This window comes from Myotis myotis, unplaced genomic scaffold, assembly GCF_014108235.1.
Source record: "Myotis myotis isolate mMyoMyo1 unplaced genomic scaffold, mMyoMyo1.p scaffold_m19_p_10, whole genome shotgun sequence".
In the NCBI taxonomy this organism is placed as follows: domain Eukaryota; kingdom Metazoa; phylum Chordata; class Mammalia; order Chiroptera; family Vespertilionidae; genus Myotis; species Myotis myotis.
Window position 1 is genome coordinate 35,393,742 of NW_023416314.1, and position 21,994 is coordinate 35,415,735.

The 21,994-nt window shown below is 46.9% G+C and overlaps 1 protein-coding gene across 1 annotated transcript in view; it reads left to right on the top strand.

Moving 5' to 3' along the window:
• Positions 1–21,994, top strand: part of TENM4 (teneurin transmembrane protein 4) — a 734,586-nt gene that overhangs the window by 475,811 nt on the left and 236,781 nt on the right. The gene's annotated exons all lie outside the window — the stretch shown is intronic.

Below are 21,994 nucleotides of genomic sequence, written 5' to 3' on the forward strand. Positions count from 1 at the left end.
CTCTTTCTAAATAACGTGCATATACTGGTATGTCTTCACTTACCAATTGTAGGCATTATCTTTTTACTTCCTTCAATGGAAAAAAATCCCACTCTACTACTCTGCTGCATTTCCTCTTCTCTTTCAACAACCCTACTATAATTGTTATAATAATTTTAGGTTAAACACATAGTCATTATATAATTACTAGAGGCCTGATGCATGGATTCATGCACATGGGAAGGAAATTAAATAGAAGGTGGCCGGCAGGGCAGGACTGGGTGAGATAGGCTGGGCACACCCTGGAGCTAATCTCCTGTGGTCCATCCCTGGCTGGCTGCATCTGGGGTGGCACTGGGGCTCAAAGGGCATCTGCACAGTGAGCAGGATCCCTCCGGCCGGTGGGGTCCCTTGGCCTGGACTGTGGGGATCAGTCCAAAACTGGCAGTCTGACATCCCCTGAGGGGTCCCTGAGTGTGAGAGGGCACTCTGCAAAGTTGCTATCACTTGGCAGCTCCTACATTGAGCATCTGCCCCCTGGTGGTCAGTGTACATCATACCTACCAGCCAGTCAGCAGGTCGCTTAGCCTTTTATATATATAGACTAGAGGCCCAGTGCACAAAATTTGTGCACAGGTAGGGTCCCTAGGCCTGGCCGATAATCAGGGGTGATCAGGGCCTTCCCACTGCCAACCAGGGCCTTCCCTGGCTGCTGGCTGCCAGCTGCTGGCTGGGGCCTTCCTTCATTCCACACCACCCCCTGGTGGTTAGTTCACATCATAGTGAGTGATCAAATTCCTGGTCTCCTAGTCAAACTCCCAAGGGGACAATTTGCATGCTATATATATACATACGATTATGTAAAATATGGGCTTTGCGGGTTGGTTTTTGTTTTTGGGCTCCTGAACTAAGTAGCACACTATCACCATACCCCCTTTCTTAAACATGCCTTCTTTTTTCTTGGAGTTGTCGGTCACTTTTCTTTTATTGCCTTGTTTGAAAAATTGCAAATGGTCCAGTGTGGCTAGGACAGGATCCTTAATATAAGGTATATGGTGACAGATGAGTCTGTAAAGAAATTGGATCTTAAAGAAACTTGGCTGCCAGGCTAAGGAACTTGGAATTTATCTTGAGGGTATCAAGGAGCCAGAGAAGGCCTACGGCAGGGAAATGACCGCTGAAGCGTCCTCTTAAAGCTGTGTGAGAGAACCTCGTGGAAACAGTTTTCAAACTGGCATGGAAGTGTGTGAACGCATCCATATTCTCACTATATCTGCAGCATAACTGGTGCCATCTTTAGGCAACTCCCCCACTTGGATAGGTGTTTGTCAAGTTGCTAACAGACTCCAGATCTCCTGCATTTTCCTTCCCCACAAATATCAGTACATTTTAAGGAAGGATAAAAAGCATCTCTCTGGTTGCTCCCAGTTGGAATTTCCCAAGGTCCACTTGGAACTACCAGTCGCAAAGTGCTCCAGGTTGTGGACAACAGGAAACCTGTTCCTGCTCACTTCCCCGACACCTGCTTTTTTAAAAAAGCAAAAATAGCTAAAATGCTGATGGAGAGAATTTGTGCATCACCCATCACCAATGAATTCTAATTTATTCTACACCCAAAATGTAGCTCTGAAGCTGAAATCACACACATCTATCTCAGTTGGTACTGTTTGCTTTGTTTTGTTGGGGGTGAAAGAGAGGCTGGAAATTTTCAAAAGGACAAAGAATACAGAGTGAGAATTAGGATTTGGAAGGCTACTCAAATCAAAATTGGAACTAGGGTTTATATCCGTGGCAATGGGCATGAGATTATTTTTAATTTTGCAACATCACAGCTTTGTCATCATAACTGTGTAGGTGAACCTTGTGATTAGCATTTGTAAAGAAGAAACCCTGCTGTGATGGGTGCTCAGGGAATGTCTAGATTTCAGAGAGAGGAACTCACCAACTGCCTCAATGATGTGCCAAGTGATTGAATTTGCTTATCAAGTTATTTACGTTTATTGGTATAGTTGCACATTGCAATTTATGTAAAAAGGTTTTTAAAAGATTTCTGCTGCTTTTATTTACACTTGGAAAATTCAGCTCATAATCAACTCAGCTCCAGGAAATCCAGTGGTAGATGGCGATCTGTTAGGTCCAAACATTATCATCATCATATACCTATCATTGATTGAGCCCCTGCTGCATGTCAGGCACCCTCCGAGCATTTTCACAAGCATTACCTCCTTTGTCTTCACTACAGTCTAATAAAATGGGATTACTAGCCTCATTTTCCAGTGTAGGAGAAAAAGTGCAACTTGCCCAAAGGCATATTGTTGGTAAGTAGAAGTATCAGGATTTAAAACAAAGTTGGTCAATTCAATGTCAATTAAGATGCTTTAGGCTGCAATGAACAGAAAATACCAGGTATTAGGACATATATTGTGTCACACCAAAGGGAGCTCAAAGGTAGGGTAGGCTTTAGGCTTGGCTGTCCCAGTGACCAGCAGTATCATCCAGGACCCAGGTTCTTTCCATATTTTTGCTCTATCGTCCTTAAGTTGGTTCCCCCTTGTAGTTGTAAGATAGCTGCTAGTAGCAAGATGGTGTAACATGATACTTTCCTTCATTTCATTGGCAAGAGAGACTAGCTTTTCATTTCTAAGTATTAAAGAAGAATTTTTCAAGAAACTTCTAGCAAACTTCCCTGGCCAGAACTTGGTCATATGCTCATTCCTAAACTGTTTATTGACCCAAGGGATAGGCTGTCCCTTAGATCACTCAATGAGAAAAGGGTGGAATGGATGTTGGATGGCAAAGTTCTTTCCTGTATCCAGGACAGGCTACATAATTTGTAGGATCCAGTGCAAACATTTTTAAGAATTTCAAGATGGTGACAGCACAGCAAACCAAGTGCATTGCCTTCAGTGGCCACACATCCATGAAGCCATCCCTCACCACACCATCCTGCCTGCTTTTTTATTGTTTGTGGCTCTATCTTCCATTTGAGAGTTAAAACCAACCATTCCTTTCTTAAGAATTTTTTTCCAGAGAATTCTTAAACTTTTTTTCTCCCTCGATCGTCTATTATATGATAGGCTTTGAAATAAATTCTTAGCTGAGCTGATACCTCTGGTCTGAGGAAACAGCAAGAAGATGGTAGTGCTGAGGATGGCTGAGCGTTGGCTGTATGCCAGGCATTCACTGTGGACTCTATGCACACACAGCTCCCTCCCTCACTTCATCCTCACATCCATCCAGAGATTTTCCTACCTCCTTACTGAACCTCCCTACTGCTGCTCTTTGTATTTTTTACTTGAGGAACATCTTTGTTTAACTTCCTGACATAAAGTTCTAGACCCCTGGAGTTATGATACCTGCTGGACTATAATCAAACCAGGATTCCCACACTGCTGCATTAATTTACTTCTAGTCTTTGTGCTGCTATGCAAAGAATTTTATTTGCGATGAAAACCTGCCTTTGGATAGACTATTCAGAAATGGTATTTGCTCTTGAGTCAGTCCAATCAATGTTCTTTTATCAGGTAGGAACGTAGTCCTCATTTTGTCAGGAACAGTTGAGTCAGCTTTTGTTCCACGCAGAGCACTGTGTGAACTCTGGGGAGAAACAAAGATTTGAGGAAGTGTATAGACACGTGGATGGAGACACTGGGCAAAAACCCAGGAAGAGTTAAGTTACAAGAACTGTCATCATAGAGATATTATGAGGGAAGGACTTAATGAATTGCCTTTTGAATGGTACAGAGCACACTCCCTGTGTACTTTGTCCATATTCTCTATCACGGAACCCATCTGCAAGGCCTCCAGAGTACCCCCTGAGACCAGGTAGACATGTTCTACAGGGTGCCTGCTGCATGCTCTCATCTGGTAGCATTCATTGCCTTCTCCTAGGTTCTCTCTCAATTTTGCAAGAGGAAATCTCTGCCAGCTCCATTACACTCCATATATACCCTACATGCCAACAGTTTCTACCGCATCTGGTTAAATTCATTGTCTCCAAACCTGCCTCCTCCAGGAGACTTGATGCCTTGATGGCAGGGATGATATCCATGCACTTCACTCCCTCCCTCTGTGCCTGTCACAAGACCTTCTACATAGGAGATGCCAGTGAGAACTGGTTGACTTGAATCCACACCCTCAGGTCAGGGAAGGAAAGGTCTGCAGGTTTGAGGCCCTGAGGGTGTGCTCATGGTCCTCAGAAGACATCTAAGGTCACGCGTGAAGTAGGCAGTATGAGATCTAAGCCTAGTTATGGGCCCAGAACAAAACTCGCCTTGAGCTGTCAAACAGACACTATAGGCTCGCCAGGACTGACACCTCCCTCTTTGCCGTGGGACCCAACACATTGTACACACGCCAGTATTTACAGGGCTGGCTGTTCCCAGCTTTGCTCAGTCCATTTGACATAGAATGTCAAGGCCGGGGTGGGTGAGGGGGGTGAAGATCATGGGGAGGGGTAGCAAGAGCCTGGGCTTGTAGAGTCAAGCTAGTGCTAGGTTTGAATCCACTACTTACTGGGTAACCTCAGGCCAATCCCTTCCCTTCTCCGAGCCTCGGTTTCCTCGTTTGTGGGGATGATCATGGCAGAACTTCACAGTGCTGCCTGCACCACGCACCAGACAGCATACATCTACCGTACCGAGCACAGTGCCTGGCACGCAGGAGGCTCTGCGAGCGCTGGTGAGGGAAGAGACCATCACAGAGATGCCTCTGTGGTAGACCCCACACAGGAAGGGGTCATGAGGAACAGCCACAGCCTCAATGTCATTTTTTCCCTTTGGAATGATCCTGCCTGCTTTGCATGGGCAGTTAAGGGAGTGGAGACATTAAAAGGTTTTTTGTAACATCTTGTTTGATGTCTTCCTTTCTGGGAGGATGCCTAGCATGTATCAGATGGCTGCTTTTGCCTCATTTCATTAGATTAGGGAGGGATGAGGTAGTTGGTCCCCAGGGAGAAGAAAGAAATCAATGTAAGTATGATCAGCAACAGCATCCCTGAGTAGTACAGCGGGAGGATGGGAATGTGAATGGGCAGTGCCTACCTGTGGTGCTGTGGCCCGTGGGCATGCCCGCCTCAGGTTCAGTGCCACCTGCTGCTCCTGTTTCCAGGCGGGTCATGGTTTGCCACCTGGAAGGGGAAATTTTCTTATGACTTAATATCCATAGCTTATCACAGGACATTTTCTTATGAGGTAGAAATGGTCATTCTTTACAGTAGTGGACATTCTTTTCCATTAGAGAGGAGGTTTGTGGGCATTGGCTTAAAAGTTGGTGATGTCAGAACATAGGCACCTACTGTGTGCAAGCACTGGGCTGCGTGCAAGGAACATGGAGGGACGAAGTCCCCTCAGGGCCACACGCACACACATTAGTGTACTTGTGAGCTCAGGTTCATGGGCCACAGGGGGGCGTGGCCAGGCCTATCTGTATGGAAGGGCTCTGTTGTGGTGTAGCAGTCTCTGAGTTGAGTTTCAACCTCGTAGATTGAGGAGGGGGCTATGACAGGGACTCAAACCTGAGTAAGCCATGGGAGTGGGTTAGACTGGACTCCCAACTCTAAAGGATGGAAACCACCTCCAGCAGGTTTTTAGTGGTGGTGGTGTTTTTTTTTCAGAAAAGAAAATGTATTGGGTGATATAACTGAAAAATCCAGGAGGGCATTTTCCCATCACTGCAGTTAGATCCTGGCAGTGAAATAAAGTCTTCATGAATCTCTTTCTTTGTCTCTAGATGTTGTTTCTCTTTGCTTTGGACTCATTCTCGCACTGGGATTCTATGCTACCAGCTCTGTAAACCCAGGGAAAGAAGGCCTCTTTCCCCATGGCACCAGCGAAATCCTGGGTTTGACATGGATGGACTTAACCAGGGTCACATGTCCCTGTCTAAATCCGACACACTGGCCAGAGAACTGGATGCTCTCATTGGCCACCCTGCAGCCAGTTCCTTCCAAATACATTGGCTGAGAGTAGGGATCCCCAAAACAAGAGATAATTTCCATTATTGGGAGAAATTCGAGGCAAACACAAAGCACGTAGGTACACTAAAGAGGAGGCAAGGGCATCGGGAAGGAAACAGCCCTGAGCAAGAGGAACCCTGTGTCTTCCAGAAACAGAGGCTAAGTGGAGAGCATTTGCCTCATTTTCCCTCCATCACTCAGGTCTCCAGATATAGTCACCAGCAGAGCCAGACTCTGACAACACCTCAGACTCAATCCTAACTGTGGCTTCTGGGCCACTAGAGATCATAAATACAGGGTTGCTGTGACTAGTTGCCATTATTGTGAAAAGCTCAGCTGAAAACCGTGCCGTCGTCCTGCAGCAAGGCTGTGCTGCCAGCCTTAGGGGCTTCCGCTTGCCTCGCATGAACATTACCACACCATGTGCTGGGCACTGTGCGTGACCTGCCCAGGCAATAGAGTGGAGGTTAGAAAAACAGACTCTGGAGTCAGACTGCCTCGGTTTAGATCCTGTCTCTATTGTGCAGTTCGGTCCTGGGGAAAGTGACATAAGATCTTTTCCATATCTCAGTTTCCACATCTATAAAACAGGAGTAACGATAGTAACTACCTTATAACGGTATTATGAAGATGGGTTAGTATATGTGAAGCATTTAGATGACTGCCTGGCACAGAGTATGTACTGAATGTGTGCTAGCTACTATTATTTTTTGTATCGTTAATCTTACTATTATTCAACTTTACAAAAGCCCTGCAAGACGTGACGAATTGTCTTCCTTTCATAGATGGGAACGTTGAGCCTTAGAGAGTTACGTGACCTATCCAAGATCAAATAGCTTGTAAATGGTAGAGCTGGCATTTAGATCCAAGTCTTTCTGATTCTATATCTTCTCACCATTTAGTGCTCTTCTGCTTAATATAAAGCATCCATTCATTTATTTACTCATTCATTCCATAAGCACAAGGCCTACTTCATGTCAGCAGTAGGCCAGGTGCTGGGGATCCTTCACTGAACTCTCTTGGTCCTATCAGAAATCCTGGCCACCAGTTTTACTTGTGTTGGATTAAAAACTGGGAAAACAATTGATGATTAGTTAATGAACATAGTTTATGAGAACTAAAATATTTTAGAAACATACGGTAATTAGGGAAGAATTATTAAAAGGATGCTAGGAGTGAAGAATTTGAAAACAACTGACAGAAATACTTGCTGAACAAATGAATCAAGTCTAATGCTTTCCATTTACATGGAAAGGGATTGAGATCCAGCAAAGTGGGGGCCTGGACCATGTGTCAGCAAGATCACGGCAGGGCTGGAACTAGAATCCATACCTACCACCCTGCCAGCTTGGGTCAATGGGCAGGGTACAAGCAGGCCAAATCAGAGCCACCTGGGTACCTGGGTGGGCACCTTCTCCCCTTTCCCCTCTGTGTCATTCAGGAGATTTCTCACTTTGATTTCATCTAGAAAAATCTAGAAACCTGGGAAGCCACGGTAACTAACACAAAGCCAGCCCATTGCAAATGTTGAACAGATGTTGGCTGGAAATGGCAATAAAGTCCCTCTAAATATCCTGAAATATTACCTTGATTTCTGAGTTGCTCCAGGGAATCCCAGAACATGAGCAGTCGAAAGGAGAAAGAAGGGGAAAATAGCTGTCCTTGAGAATCTGCTGTGGGCTGTGTGTGACATTTGATGGGTGCTGTGAAAGGAGGGGCAGGCCAGAGATCCCAGATTGGACTCCCGATGGCTCCCCGTCTTACTAGTTGTGTTATTCTGAACACATCTCCCCAGTTATCCCAAGGCTGGAAAGGGGATAATAATGCAGGCTTTACATGGTTGCTTTTAGTATAAAGTAAGATCATGCATTAGAAGAATTTAGCACAGTCCCTGACACATAGTAATCACTCAGTAACCAATGGACATGAGGATTGTAGACATAACCAATAAACATTGGTATTAGACTTGCAGTGAGTAGTGTTTGTACCAGGCATTGGGAATACCAAGCTCCCCATCTGGTAGGAAACTCACTGTTCTCTCACTTAATCTTCAGTCTGTGAGTAGGGAACATTATCTCCATTTTATAGATGTTCTCAGAGAAGTTGAATAACGTGTCTAGGTCACACAGCCAATGAGTGGCAGAGACAGGATTCAAACCCATGTCCACCAGACTCTAAAGTACTTGTCCTCTCCAGGACACTGAGGAAGCTTGGCCTTTCTACTGTATTTCTTCCAGAAAACAAAGGAAACAACCAGGCAAAAGTTTAGTTCTTTCATTTCCTTATTTAAAAAAAAAAAGAAAGAAAGAAAAAGAAAATGTAGGATGACATTTGTGTGTGCGTAGAATTCTTAGGAGATGTGCCTCAAAATGCAGATTTGCTTCAGATTCATCAAGATGCCAGGCCTGGAGAGCTGCACCCCTTCAGGATGTCACTGAGCCTGCGCACTGCACCCTGCATTATCAAGAGACACTTTCTTTCAGAGGCCCTGGGCTGTATAAATTAAGCAGCGCAGTGATCGCTGTGGTTATGAATATAACTGTTTGATTAAGTTTCTATGCCAGCCGCATTATTTGTTTCACAAACCTGAGCTAGGCTGATTGGATTTCTTTCTCTCTTTTTAACATAAGTAAATTCAGAAATTGGTAAAAATAACATATTCCACAGCTGAGAGAAAAGAATTAACTTGGGGAATGAGCCCAGGTGGCGCCCACACACTGTACACTTTTTGCATTGAAATAAAGTCAGTGCTGCCTGCGCCCTTGCTGTGGGGACTTGCTCTGTAGGCAAGAGAAGAGACAAGAGCTGGGAGGCAGTTATCTTGTGAGAGCATTGACTTGGGAGGCATTGTCAAGCAAGAATAATAATACCATTTATGGAGCACCTACTATGTGCTAAGTGGAAGGTGGAAAATGTGCCATCACCATTAAGAGCATGGAAGTTGAAGTCAGACAAACTGGAATTCCAGTCTTGGCACTGAGTAGCTATAGAGCATGACAAATTATGTCTCTATAAAGAATACTTGAGCAGAGGTCTCCAGGATGCCTGGTTGGGGTTGGATGGATGCTCGTTGGTCTCTGAGCCTCAGTTTCCTCTTCTGTAAAATAGAGATAATAATAGCATTTGGTGAGTACTTGCTATGTGCCATGCGTGTTTTAGGACTTCACATGCATTCTCCTACCCACCCCATAACTCTTATTCCCATATTTAAAGTCAGGAAAATGAAGCACAAGAAGGATTAAGTAGCTTGTGCAAGGCCACCCAGCTAGGCAGTGGTAGAGCCAGGATTCATACCCAGGCTGTCTGGCTCTAGAGCCCACACTTCTAATATGCTGTATTGTGCTCCTCTTGCATTGCCTCAGGGGACTCTTGGGTAGATGAAATGGCAAAAATGTGCATTAAGATGCCTAGCAGAGTACCTAGCAGCCCAGTAAGCCTTCAATTCTTTGAGGCCATTATTAAGTACTATTATTATAGTTCTGTGGCCTGGGGATTGAGCTGGACACTCTGCAGAGGACTTCAGGAGGACAAACTCCTTTTGTCTGTTTCTCATATGACTTGATTTATGGACATTGATGGATGGAAGACCTGCCTAAGATCTCCTGAGCTTGTATCAAAAGGAAAACCCACATGTGGTCATGTCATGAATGATGAAAAGCATCTCTCTGATCTGAATAATGAGTTGGATTCTTTCTGCCTCTTCCCCTAAGTGGGCGTTTTATGGCCTGAGGAAGATAGTAGAGAACACTTGAGCAGAGGCCTCTAGGCTGCCTTGCCCGGGTTGGGTGGGTGCTCATTGGTCAGAAAGAAGGTGTTTGCATGGAAATCCTTCTCTAGAAGCTGGGGAGGGCACTGAGCTGGAAGTCTCTGCTTAAAGGCTCTGCTGCTTGGGCAAGCCACTCAGACTTACAGAGCCTCCGTTTTCTCATGTGTAAAAGGAGGATAATAACACCTACTTCCTAGGGTTGTTGTTGTTATGGTATATTATCAAACACTAAAACTTTTTGTGTTGCCCCAAACTATTGATAGGATTGCTGTTTTGCCATAAAAATACAGAGATTTTTGCATTTAATTGCTGAATATATCCCCTCAGCCTAAGTATTTCAGAATTTTCTTTTGCTTTTAGACATTAGGAGTAGAAAGAACAGAGAGATCGGGGTCTTGCCTTTGTCATTTCCTAGTGGTGTAGACAGCATTTACAGAGAACTTAATAGCCTAAGGAAAGATAGCTGAAGGTACAGGGAAGACCAAGCACTGGTGAAAAGACAGATAGAATCTCTGCCCTTGGAGACCCTTACAGCTCCAGGGGAATGTAATTAGAGATAATCCTAAGGAGCTATGAGAGTGAATTAATACTTAACATCATCTGAATCTTATCTATTGGCCAGTCACTGTGCTAAGGACTCTACCTGCACTGTCTCGCTCATTTCCTGAAACAACACCAGGAAGTAGATGGCGCTATTACCCCATTTTACAGATGAAGAAGTCAAGGGTTTCAGAGTGTAGACTCATCCAAAGCCACCAAGCTACTCAATGATGGACCCTGGTTTCAAACACACTTCCGCCTGACTCAGCACTCCCTCAGCACTGTGCTTTTGGAAAGAGGTTCATGGCATGAAACTGGAGTTCAGAAAAGATGTGTAGTGTGGCCAGTGTGTAAGTGGAAGAGAAGGGATTTGAACCCAAGGCAACCTGAGCCTGAGCCCTGATACTTAACCACCATGCAGTAGTGTCTGTGGGTTCTGGCCACCTGCTGCTTTCATCCAGAGATGTCAGTGTCTTTTCCAAGAGAAAGCAGTTTCTTGAAAATTACTGATGAATATAAAATGCAGGGGAGGCACATGAACATGATGGATAAGAAGTCACCTTTCCATGTGCTGATATTTAGCCTCCTGCAGGGTCCATGCTGTGGTGGGGGATGGGTAGAGTTAGGAAAAATGATCTGATAAACTGCCCTGACCTTCAGTGCTGGCATCTGTTTCAACAAAGTAGACTGCTCCCTGTGGGAGCCTTGAGATTCATTGTCTTGATTTCCTTTTCATGGCATCTTCAGCTGTTGATAAAAATACCATTATGCCCACCTCAGTGATCAGCTGTCTACCTGTACAGTTTGGAAAATGTCAGGTCAAGTTTAAAGAGAAAGATGGGGGTTCCCAGAGTGTCCAAGTTACACCATACCCCTCAAAACTCAGTGACAGCCCCTGGGTAAAAGAGACTTCCATGTACCCCAAAGAGAGAAGTTGTCTGCTTCTAGCCTCACTACCTGTGATATCTATATATATAAAAGCCTAAGCGACCATTACAACAGAACAACTGGAACAACCGGAATGACTGGTCGCTATGATGCACACTGACCACGAGGGGGCAGATGCTCAGTGCAGGAGCTGCCCCCAGCCTGCAGGCCCTGATCATCAATGGGGCCTGCAGGCCAACCTCTCAGTCCCTCCCCCTGGGCTGGGTTGGGGAACCAGGAGTGGGTGGAGGCAGATGCGGGGCAGTGAGGAAAGGAGGAGGGAAGAGGTAGGGAACCTGATGGCCCTGATCGCTGACCAGGCCTAGGGACCCCACCTGTGTATGAATTTCATGGCAGCAGGCCTCTAGCATTACGATAAAGTGTCTTCCCTTGGAGCTTACAGAAGAGACAGGTATGCAAGCAAATGATGACCACTCAGAGTGAGTCATGAGGGCTAGAAAAGCTCAGAAGAGGGGCCTCTAACCAGAACTGTCGGTGGTGGTTAGAGAGGCTTCCTGGAGAAGGTAACTCTAATCTGAGTTAACCAGGTAAAAGAGTGAAGAAAGCCATCCATACAGAAGAAAACCAGTTTGTGCTCAACCATGGATTTGAGACAAGCAGTGAGCAGTGTCATGAGTGCTTGTAATTAGCCTATTAACCTTGGTGCCTTTTAAAAGAGAGGAGTGGAGAGCTGTGGGTGTTGCCTTGAAGTGGTGGACCCAGGCCAGATGTTGAGGAGTCTTGTGCCGTGGCAGAGGGGAGCCACTAAAAGCTTTATAGACGGGTAGTGGCCATTATCATTTCCTTTTAGGAAGCTCACTCCAGCTGATGGATAGTGAATGAATTAGAGGGGGATGAGCCTGTGGGCTGGGACATTAATGTTGGCTATGACCCTGGCCTAGGTGTCCACGGATGAGGGCCTGAGCTAAGGTAGTGACAGTGGGAGTGGTGAGGATCCCACAGAGACTTAGAAGGTGAAAGCTAGAGTACTTGGTAGTCATCATCTAGTTGTTGAACCTGCAAAAGAGGGAGGAGACAATGGTGACTCCCAGAGGTCTGGTTTGATTGATTATATGGTCGGTTCTGGCAGCGGCTGGTGATGTTACTACAGTAGCATAGGAGAGGGAACAGAATTGAGGGCTGGGGAGCAGGGAGGCATTGGGTTAGCTCTGCATGTACTATGCTAGACTGTCATAGGCTGGAAGTTCAGGAAAGAGTTTGAAGCTAGCTCTTTCAGCTTCTGCTTGATTGACAGGGAGCCCACTATTTTGGGAGGCAGTCCCTGGTCGAGCTTGGCAGGAAGGATTCCTTAAATTGAACTGGTTGTTGCTCCAGGTGACTTCCTGGCCTTGGTCCTGATTCTTCCTCCTAAAGCCTCTTCCCCCCACCCTGCCCCCCTCTAGCTATTTGAAGGCACAGTGGTGTTCTGCCTGTTGTCTTCCTTTTAGGAAATTCTCCAAGAGGAACGAGGGAAGGCCCGGACTCAGGCTGCCACAGGCTGCCAGGAACCTCAGCAGAGCATCTATAAAATGAAGGAACCTCATTTTTCAGATAGACAAATTGAGGCAAAGAGAGGGGAAGGGACCTTCCCAAAAACACAGAGTGAATTAACAGTAAAGCTGTGAACGGTTCTGCAGCGTTAGGCTACTACTATAGCACGTCATTGGATGTTTAATTTCCTAGCTATAGCTTGCGTGGCATAAGCGACAAGACTTGGAGAACTAATCACAAAACATTTGTTGTACTTCACCTGGACTCCTAGACACACACTCTTTTTTAAGCCCTTCTCTAACTTCTTCTTTCCAGGCTAACAGCCTTGGTCCTCTGCCTACCCCCGTAGGAACAGTTTCTAAACTCTTCACCATCGAAGGGAGCCAGGGTCAACTGTAACTTGCTCCAGAGACCTCAGGAGGAGATCAGCATCTACATTAATAGTGTGATGACCCACAATCCAGGGGTCCCTTCTCTGGACCCACTCCAGCTAATCAGCCCAGCATGAGCATCACCTCCCTTGTTCTTAGTGTTTTACCTCTATTAATGCAGCCTACTGCATTTCCATGAGCTTCTTATCTACTCCAACATTCTGTTGAACTGAATTCCACCCCCTACATTCACACACACACACACACACACTCCTCTCTTACATGTCATCTATGTTTCCTTATTGGTCTGGGACTTGACCTAACAGTGTATGGGTCAGACCATTTTTGAAAAGGGTAAGAAGGTGACAGTGGAAGGAAGGGAAACTTACTTGACAACCAGAAAGCTTTCCCAGGACAAGTTCTGCCCTGAGGTGGACATAGCTTTCAGTTGGGGGAAAGCCATGTACCCAAAAACAATCTACCCCTGTGGCTGCAGCTGGCCTTTCCCAAGCAATCTGTTCAGATTGTATAGGCAGGGACTTTGTCTAATCCATCTCTGCATCTCCAAGATCAAGCATGAGGCCTACTTGTAGTGACCTTTTTGAAAGGAATGAAAGCAGGGAAGCAGGGAGGGTGGGGGGAAGGAAGGGGGAAGGGAGGGAGGAAGGGTGGGAGGGAGGGGTAAGAGGGAGGGTGGGTGGGAGGAAAGAGCTGACACACTTCTCTTCCATGTCTTTCTTGGTGCCCAGTCACACAGCACACCCCAGTGCATAACTTGCAGTGCATAGCATTTGCAAGCAGATGTTTGTTATCAAATATCCCAGATTCATCTGCAAAGAATGACAAAGTCTTGATTTTAGAATTGGAGGAGACTCCTGCCACCTCTTCCTCCTATCTGTCAGTTGGGAAAACTGGGGTCAGATAGGTAACGTGCCTTGCCCAAGCTCATACAGCAGTTAGTGGCTGATACAGACAAGAACAAGAATGAAGTTTGGGTAAATATATGTTGAGAGTTCGTTCTTCTGGGTTCAGATGGTGGCCCAGCCATGTTGTCCACACACCATGCTTCAAAAAAAACACTTTTCAGTGCTCTTGGCTTCGTTTGTCTGTAACTTATCATGACCCTGGGAATAGAGATCAGTGTTGCTTACCCCCCTTGGCAGAGACTCTGACACTTTGCTCTTCCCTCCACTGCCCAGTCCAAGGTATCAGGGTGCCTTTCCCCCACTCCCACCCTAAGAGAGCGTTCGTGGCTGGATAAGGAATCCCATGTGCATTTCCATGAAGCCTGGGGGTTCTGGTTCACTCTAGCACTGGGCTTTAAAAGGCTGGAAGTTGGGGTGAGCCTTCTGAATGCCCCCAAAGGTGTCTGTCCCTCTGGCTCCAGGCTCTGAGGGAGAGGCTCCACCCTTGTCAACCTCTGCTCCTTAAGGGGCCTTTGTCTCCCAGCCTGGGGGCCTTTGTTTTTCCCAGCCCAAAGCCTAGAATGCCCTCCCCCCTGCCCCTTATCCACTTCCATCCTGTCTGTACTTCAGTACCTAGTTCAAGTTCTTGCTCTTCCTGGCAGCTTCCCCAGAGCACTCCGTCCATAAGCTGGAGGAGCCTTCAGGGATGTGGCTACTGCCTGAAGCAGGCTGCAGAGAATGGGCGCAGGGGGCACCTCTGCCTCCCACCTCTCAGTGTCCTGCTGTGTTAACAATTAGCCAAACCTGCCTGGAAGGTTAGGAGCAAGGAAGCCTGGGTGACCCCTTAGGGGTCAGCCTCCTGTGACAGAGAAGGGCAGAGAGTGATTTGAAACTGGGGATGGGATGGGAGAGGCAAACTGACTAAGATCTGCTGACTGGATTGCACGCCCCTGAGGGTCGCTGGGTCCCGTGCAGGCACGTGGCTGGCTTTCCTGGCCCCTCCTGCCAAATGCCAGTTGTGCTTCCCCGTCACTGTAACAATCAGAAAACACCCTTCCCTGTTTCCAGACTCCCCTTATTTGAAAACCACTGTACCGTGCAATGCCCCCTCATTACTATTCCTCAAATACAAAGCACTTTAACAGTCTGAGTGTTCTCCCAAAGGTCTGCCTTGACTAAATGAACAAGCCATATGGTGACTTCAGGATTCTCCTTTTCACTACCCATCAAGACTAGAAGGGCAGCCTGGCTGGTGTGGCTCAAGGGGTTGGTCTGTTGTCCCCTGAAGCTGGGGTTGCTGGTTCAATTCCCAGTCAGGGCACATGCCCAGGTTGTGGGCTCAATCCCCAGTCGTGGGCATGCAGGAGGCAACCAATGGATGTTAGATGGATGTTACACTCTCACATCGATGTTTCTTCCTCCCTCTCCCTCTTCCTCTCCCTCTCCCTCTCCCTCTCCCTCTCCCTCTCCCTCTCCCTCTCCCTCTCCCTCTCCCTCTCCCTCTCCCTCTCCCTCTCCCTCTCCCTCTCTCTCTCCCTCTCTCTCTCCTTTTCTTTCTCCCTCTCCTTTCCTTTATAAAAAGCAATTTAAAAAATCTTTTTTAAAAAAAACCTAAAAGGGCAGCCTCAGGAAGCCCCAGAGTCTGCTGCCCCTCTCCCGTGAGTGCGTCAGGGTTTCAGGCCAAGTGCCATGTGGAGTCCCTGCACACTGGCCACGACATCAAATGAACAGAACAGCCATAAAAGAGAACAGAAAGCATTTGTTCATGGAAGGGATCAATGGGCAGAGAAAACACCATAAAAAATTCAGCCCCTTGCCTCATGCTCAGACTGGTGGTTCCAGTTTGGACCTCACTGTTTTTATTCATTCTGGGTGGAAGCAATAATAACAACGCGGTCATTATCTGTAACCCTTGGACAGGACTGTGCAGTTTGCGAGGTGCTTCCAAATACATTTGACAAGTGTTGAAGCTGAAACTCAGAGAAGTGAAATCAGTTGTCTGCGATTATATAGCTTGAAGGAGGCAGAACTGAGACTGGAAGGCAGGCCATCAGATTCTGGCTGCTGACTGCGGTGACAAAGAGCTTTCTGGCCTCTCCAAATTGGTCGTGCAGGCCAAGGTTCATTAGCTAAGCTCTCAGCACTGCTCCATCACCGTCCCAAGTCAGTGGTAGTCGATGGCATTTTAATGGAAGCCAAATAACTCTTTCTCTTGGCATTCTGAGGCAGCTGGAGTTTTGTGTTCTATGATAATTAAATACCAGCATCTTTCATATCTGACAATCTTTAGGGCCCGATTAATGATTACAGTGCACGCCGGGGTCATTGTTAACTCCGAAGCAAGGAGAACTTCGGGCGCCTGTGAGCTGTTTTACAGGCTTGGATGAGGGGCACCGAGCCTGGCACCCTCTCTTGGAGCCAGTGCTGGCCTTAGATCGCAGGGCTATTGACACATTCGAATTCTTTGCCTGAGCCAAATTTCTGGAAGTTTATGTCTTTTTCTCATGAACATGCTCATAAAAGAATAACAACGTACTCCGCTAGAATTCTAGCAGCCAAGCATCTGCAGTGGGTCTGGGCCCTGCTTGTAGTCTGCCCCTGCCTGGGTCATGCTCACGTGGCCACCAGGAGCATGCTCCAAACCCATCAGGGGGACCCTCTTACCCTCCTGATAAAGACTAAGTCCTTTCTCTTGGTACCACCACCCAGTCCTGTCACCAGTGTGTCCACCTCCCCTCCTGTCACTGCCCCTCACAGCCATCACACTCCTTACAGAAGTCCCTCAGAGGTCTCTCTCCCTTCTGTCCTCACTCCCTCCCTCTCCTCCCTCCCCCCTCCTCTCTCTCTCAGGCTCTGGACCCTCACAGGTGCATCTTCCTCGGCCTAGAAGCCCCTTTAGACATAGGTCACATGTCACTTCTCATGCAACCTTCCCTGACCCCACCAGCCAGTCTGGAAGCCACCTCTGCTCCATGAAGCTCTGGTGGGGCGGCCCTGTAGGCTGACAGGGCTGTAGTAGCTGATGCTTATGGAGTGCCCTCTGTGTGACAGGCATTGACACAAGCACTTCATGGGTCAAGATGAGTGGACTCTGGAACAAGACTGCCATCACTTAACAGTTTTGGAACCTTGGGCAAAATTCTTAGCCTTTCTGTAGCTTAGCTTCCTCACCTACAACATGGGGAATAACAATAGCACCTTCTTTATAGAGGTGTTAAAGGATTAAATAAGCAAAGCAGGTAGAGCCAGTCAAGTAGTGAGTACTCAATAAATGTGAATTATTATAATGTCACTAGTGACCCAGCACGCAAAATCACGGGAGACCCTGACCCACGGGAAATTGCACAAGACCCGGAACTCCAGACCCCACTGCACCGTGGGACTCCCCCGAGTCCCGCCGCAGGACCCAGAGTCAAGTCGCCGCCCACCCATGTGCACCTCGCTGTGCATGCAGCCCCACCCACCCACGCATGCTTCGCCGCGCACAGAGCCTCCTGGTGACCGGTCTTTGGTCATTAAAGCATTAGGGCCACTGGGTTTTTATAATATAGATTGTAATTACTGTTTCCCATTGGTATCTTTTGGGATGTCTGTTATTTTTACTCAGCTGTGAGCAGCTCACAGTCTAGGAAACTTTTTTGTTTCATCTCTGGGTCTCTGTGTACTGAGTCTGTGGCAGCCCTTCTTCCTCCTCTTCCTTTTATTAGGCTACTAGGATGTGTTTTAATGTATGGGTGAGGAATTAGAGATTCTGAGAACTTCAGTGACTTTCCCCAAATCATGCAGCTGGTCAGACAGAGCAAGGCTGAACATTTGCTCTGTAAACACTGGCAATTTGTCAAGGTTAGGACTCATCTTCACCTTAAAACTCACCCAGTCCCTGCACACGGTGGAGAGCTGTTTAATTTTGCTGATTGACTGAACCGCCTCATGGGCCTTCTCCCTGGGTTACACCTTGAACCCAGGACAGAGCCGCACCCCCGTGTGCTCTGATGTGCTTATCTAATGCAGAAAGGGGCCCCCATCTTTGAGGACACAGAGCCCCCCTATGTTCAGTCCTGAGTGTCAGGCTGCAGACGTTCTCTTGGCTTCTAGTCTGCATGTTGCGCTATAGGCACCTTCCTGAGACCAGGGCTCCTGGAAGCTAGCAGCTGCCCAGAGTGGATTCAACTGTCGTAAGAGAGGACCATGTTTCTGTTAGACATTTCCCTGCTATTTCCCTTTCAAGGGTTCTTGCTTTGGAGCCCCTGTTGTAAAAGCCATAGAGTGACCATCAGGGTGACGATTTAAGCGCTTTGCAACTTACTCAATCAGCATGACTTTATCATAACTGTGGAATACATAGTTAGCATTTTTTTAAAATGCTTGTATGCAGGCACTGTGCTAAGCACTTTACATGCATTCTCATGACAATCCTGCAAGGTGGCCATTATCTCCATATAGTGATAGGAAAACTGAAGCGCCAGAGAAGTTAAGTAACTTGATCAAGGTCACACAGCTCATAAGTGTCAGAATCAAAACCTGAACAGGGATTATCTGCCACCAGGTGCCCAGGCCTCCACGCTATCCCTTTTTATTACCTGCTGCTCTGCCCAGTGCTCTGAAGAAACCTCACTATGATCTTGGTTCAGGGAAACAGCCTGGAGGATTCGGTCTTTAGGATTTTGTGCATCTAAAAGGAAAAATGTCTGCAGTGTTGGAGGGAACAAGCAACTAAATATATTCAACAACTTGTAGAGGGAAAAAAACACATTCCTGGAAAACCAGGCATGTAAAACTCAGATAAGCAAGTGGCCTTTACTGACAGGTGTGCAATGTAACAGTGAAACGACTCATATTGGGGCTTGATTCAGAGATACACTTGGTGCCAAATCTGCGAGAAGAGGATATAAATTGGAATTTAAAGCGCAGCTTTGCGATGTACAACGCTTACTCTCAGGGAGCAGGAGAGAAGCCATTGCTTGTCCAGGCAAGAAGTCCATCTACCTCACTGGCTGTCCCCTCCCCATATTCTGCAAATATTTGCTGGGAATATAGAGATGAGTGGCACATGGGTCCTTTCCCTCAGGGCACAGCAGCCCACTGTGCATTTGGCACTTGAGCAAAGGATATCGCTTTCCATCATCTAGAAAGTGGTGACATGGGAATGTGTGCACCCTTTCACAGGCACGCAGACCGGAGACCAGGGAGTTGAGTGAGTTATTGGGGGCCACCCAGCTAGTGAGTAGAAAGCAGAAGAGAGCTCCTATTTCAGGCCATCTCTGTCTCATTCTCTCACTGTTGTATTCCCAACTCCCAGTTTACAGGACCTGGCACAGAACAGGCACTCGGCACGTGCTGAATGCGGGAACTGGTTCTGAGTGTCCCTCCAGAGATGGAAGTGTAAACTGGGGAGGAAGAAGGGGAAAAATGAAGGCCCTCACTAGCCTTCCCTCCTGGCCATAGGAGACTCCAGTTAGACCAAAGGAAAGATTTGCTCCTTCAGAAAGTCGTGTATTTTTTTTTTTTTTGAGGGGAGGGGCGGTTGAGTGAGCTTGCATTGCTGAGTTGAGGCCCAAAACACAGAGCCTTTCCCTTGGGAAGCAGGAAAGCATCAAGGTCCCCTTTCCAAGCATTCTCACAGTGGGAGGGGTGAGGGAAGGGAAGCAGAACCCAGCTGAAGCATCTGCAACTCTGGCTCCAGGCAAGTAAGTAAAGGCCTGCGTGGGTCCACCACCTAGAGAGCCCATGGTGGTCTGTCATTTTTTTTTTTTTTGCAAACAAATATCCTCTATGCCAGCCTTACCCTCCTGGACAGACTGTCCAGGCCACTCACACGAGCCATCACTCAGTAAACCCATCTGGAGCATCCGCCCAGATCTAGGACCTGTGATCACCAGCACAGAAGGGACAGGACTTTTTAAAACCACCAGAGTAAGCAAGCTCAGAGGGAGAAGGGAAAGGTGAGCGAAGCAGGTTACCTGCTGTCAGCATTCAATGGAGGAAAAAATAACTTTAGGGAGGATAAACCAAAGAAGGCTTTCCGGAGGCGGTGGCAATTGAGCTGAGCTTCAAAAAAAAAAAAAGAGGAGGATTTGGACCAGGATGTTTCCTGTCCCCATAGGAGAATTTCCTTTTAGAATTTGATTTTTATATCTGTGACCAGTGGTCTTACAGTTAAAATGCATCATTTTAGGACTGTTGGCAGTGCTTACAAATAGTTATCAAGCCAGAGCCTTTCCACTTAGTCACAAAGCAGAAGTCTGTAGGCTTGCAGGCAGCCCCGACCTGAACCAGATCTTCCACGCTTGCTGTCTGCACTGAGGGTCTTTTCCTACATTTGGCCATGGATTAAGATGGTCGAGAAGATGTCTGTATTTTCTGCAAAGGCAGCACGGTTTGGTAGGCAGGATTCAAGCTTTGGATTAGTAAGGACCATTCACTAGTTTTGTAAACCTCAGCTTCCTCATCTATAAAATGGGAATGATAATAATATTGCCCCCTAGGGGTTGTTGTGACCATTAGGAAAGTTAAGGCTATGAAAATACACATAGAAGTGACTATGAATATCAATTAGGTAAAATGTCATGAGGAGGTTGGCTCCTAGTATGGGGCCAGGAGTAAGGACTAGGTCACTCTTGTCTGCTGGACTCTGATGACCACTGGATGGTATTGGTGCAGTCCCTCTCACTGCTAGGCACACTGGACTACAGCCTACAGCCTGAAGGGCCATGGGTAGGGGGACACTCAATCATCCCAGGAGGCCACTTCTGGTGTTGGCTTCTGTCCCAGGCTCCAAATGCCTCCATTAAAGTGTTGCCTGAGGACAGCTAGACAGAAATAAATGACCCTGCACATTCCTGCCTTCTGCCTCGTCTAAGGCTGTCTGTTCTCTGCTTGGGCCCCTCTGCCTGTTCTGCTGGCTCCCAGGTTCTCTCCCCTCCCATCAAGGGGCCGCCCGCAGGCGCCCTCCTGGTCAAGTACCACAACAACGTGGCACATCCTGGGTACCTTCCTCATTGGTGTTGAGGTTTTGGCCACTGAGCTGCCTCAGCAAATCCCTTGTCCTCTGTGGAAAAGTGTGGCTGGAGTGGAGGGTACAGGGAAGGATCTTATGAGAGATGAGGCTGGAATGACAGGTGTGGATCAAACTCTGAAGGACTTGGTAGACCTCGAGTGGGCCTTATCCTGAAGGTAACAGTTTATACGAAAAAAGTGATCGCTCAGATCCGTCTCCAGTTCTCTTTTTTCTGTCCCTGCCCTCTCCCCCACTCCCACCAGACTTACTTAAAAGATTGGGTTAGCATTAGCATTATGCTTAAAAGATTGAGTTGGCATTGGGTTAGCATTAGCATAAAAGATTGGGTTACCTAAAAAGCAGAGAGTGATGCATCTTCCACTAAAAATAGCCATAACAGTGATAGCCTCATACTTAACTGAGCTTGGCAGTTTCCGGAAAGCGGTCTTCTGGGCCAAGGAAGAGCACAGCCTTTAGGATACCACAGCGCCTGGTCCAGGTTCTGTACTCCCTTATCCTGTCTCCTCTATGATTCTCATGGGTAACTAATGAAGAGGAATGCATTGTACACTGTGAACTTCAGAAATATTTCCTTCCCATCAGTTGCCTGGTTTGCTATCACTGTAGCTCTGAGTCCCTTAATAAGCTCCTCCCCATTTGAAAACAGAGGCTCGAGGAGATTAAGTGACAAAAGTGATCTTAGTCTTAGGCCTGTTGAAACTGAGGCAGTGGCCCTGATGCTCTCTGAATCAGCTTCAGGCTAGTCTTCCCTTTTCTTTTTAAAGAAATAGTGTGAGTTTGCAGCCTAATAGATCTATAGTCCTGTCCTGTAGAATCTAAGAAGTCCAGCAGTTACCCTTCACCCTCTCTCCTTCCCCTTCAGTTCACACTAGCAATACTCCTTCTGGGACAGCTGTTTAGGTCCTTGATTTTAACCTATATTAATCTAATGATCAAATGGTCAATCAGCCACCACCTTAGCGTTCTCTTCCATATATGCTTTCTCATTTTTTTTTTCAATATGGACAGGCTGAAAAGTTTTCAAGTCTTAAAGTTATGGTT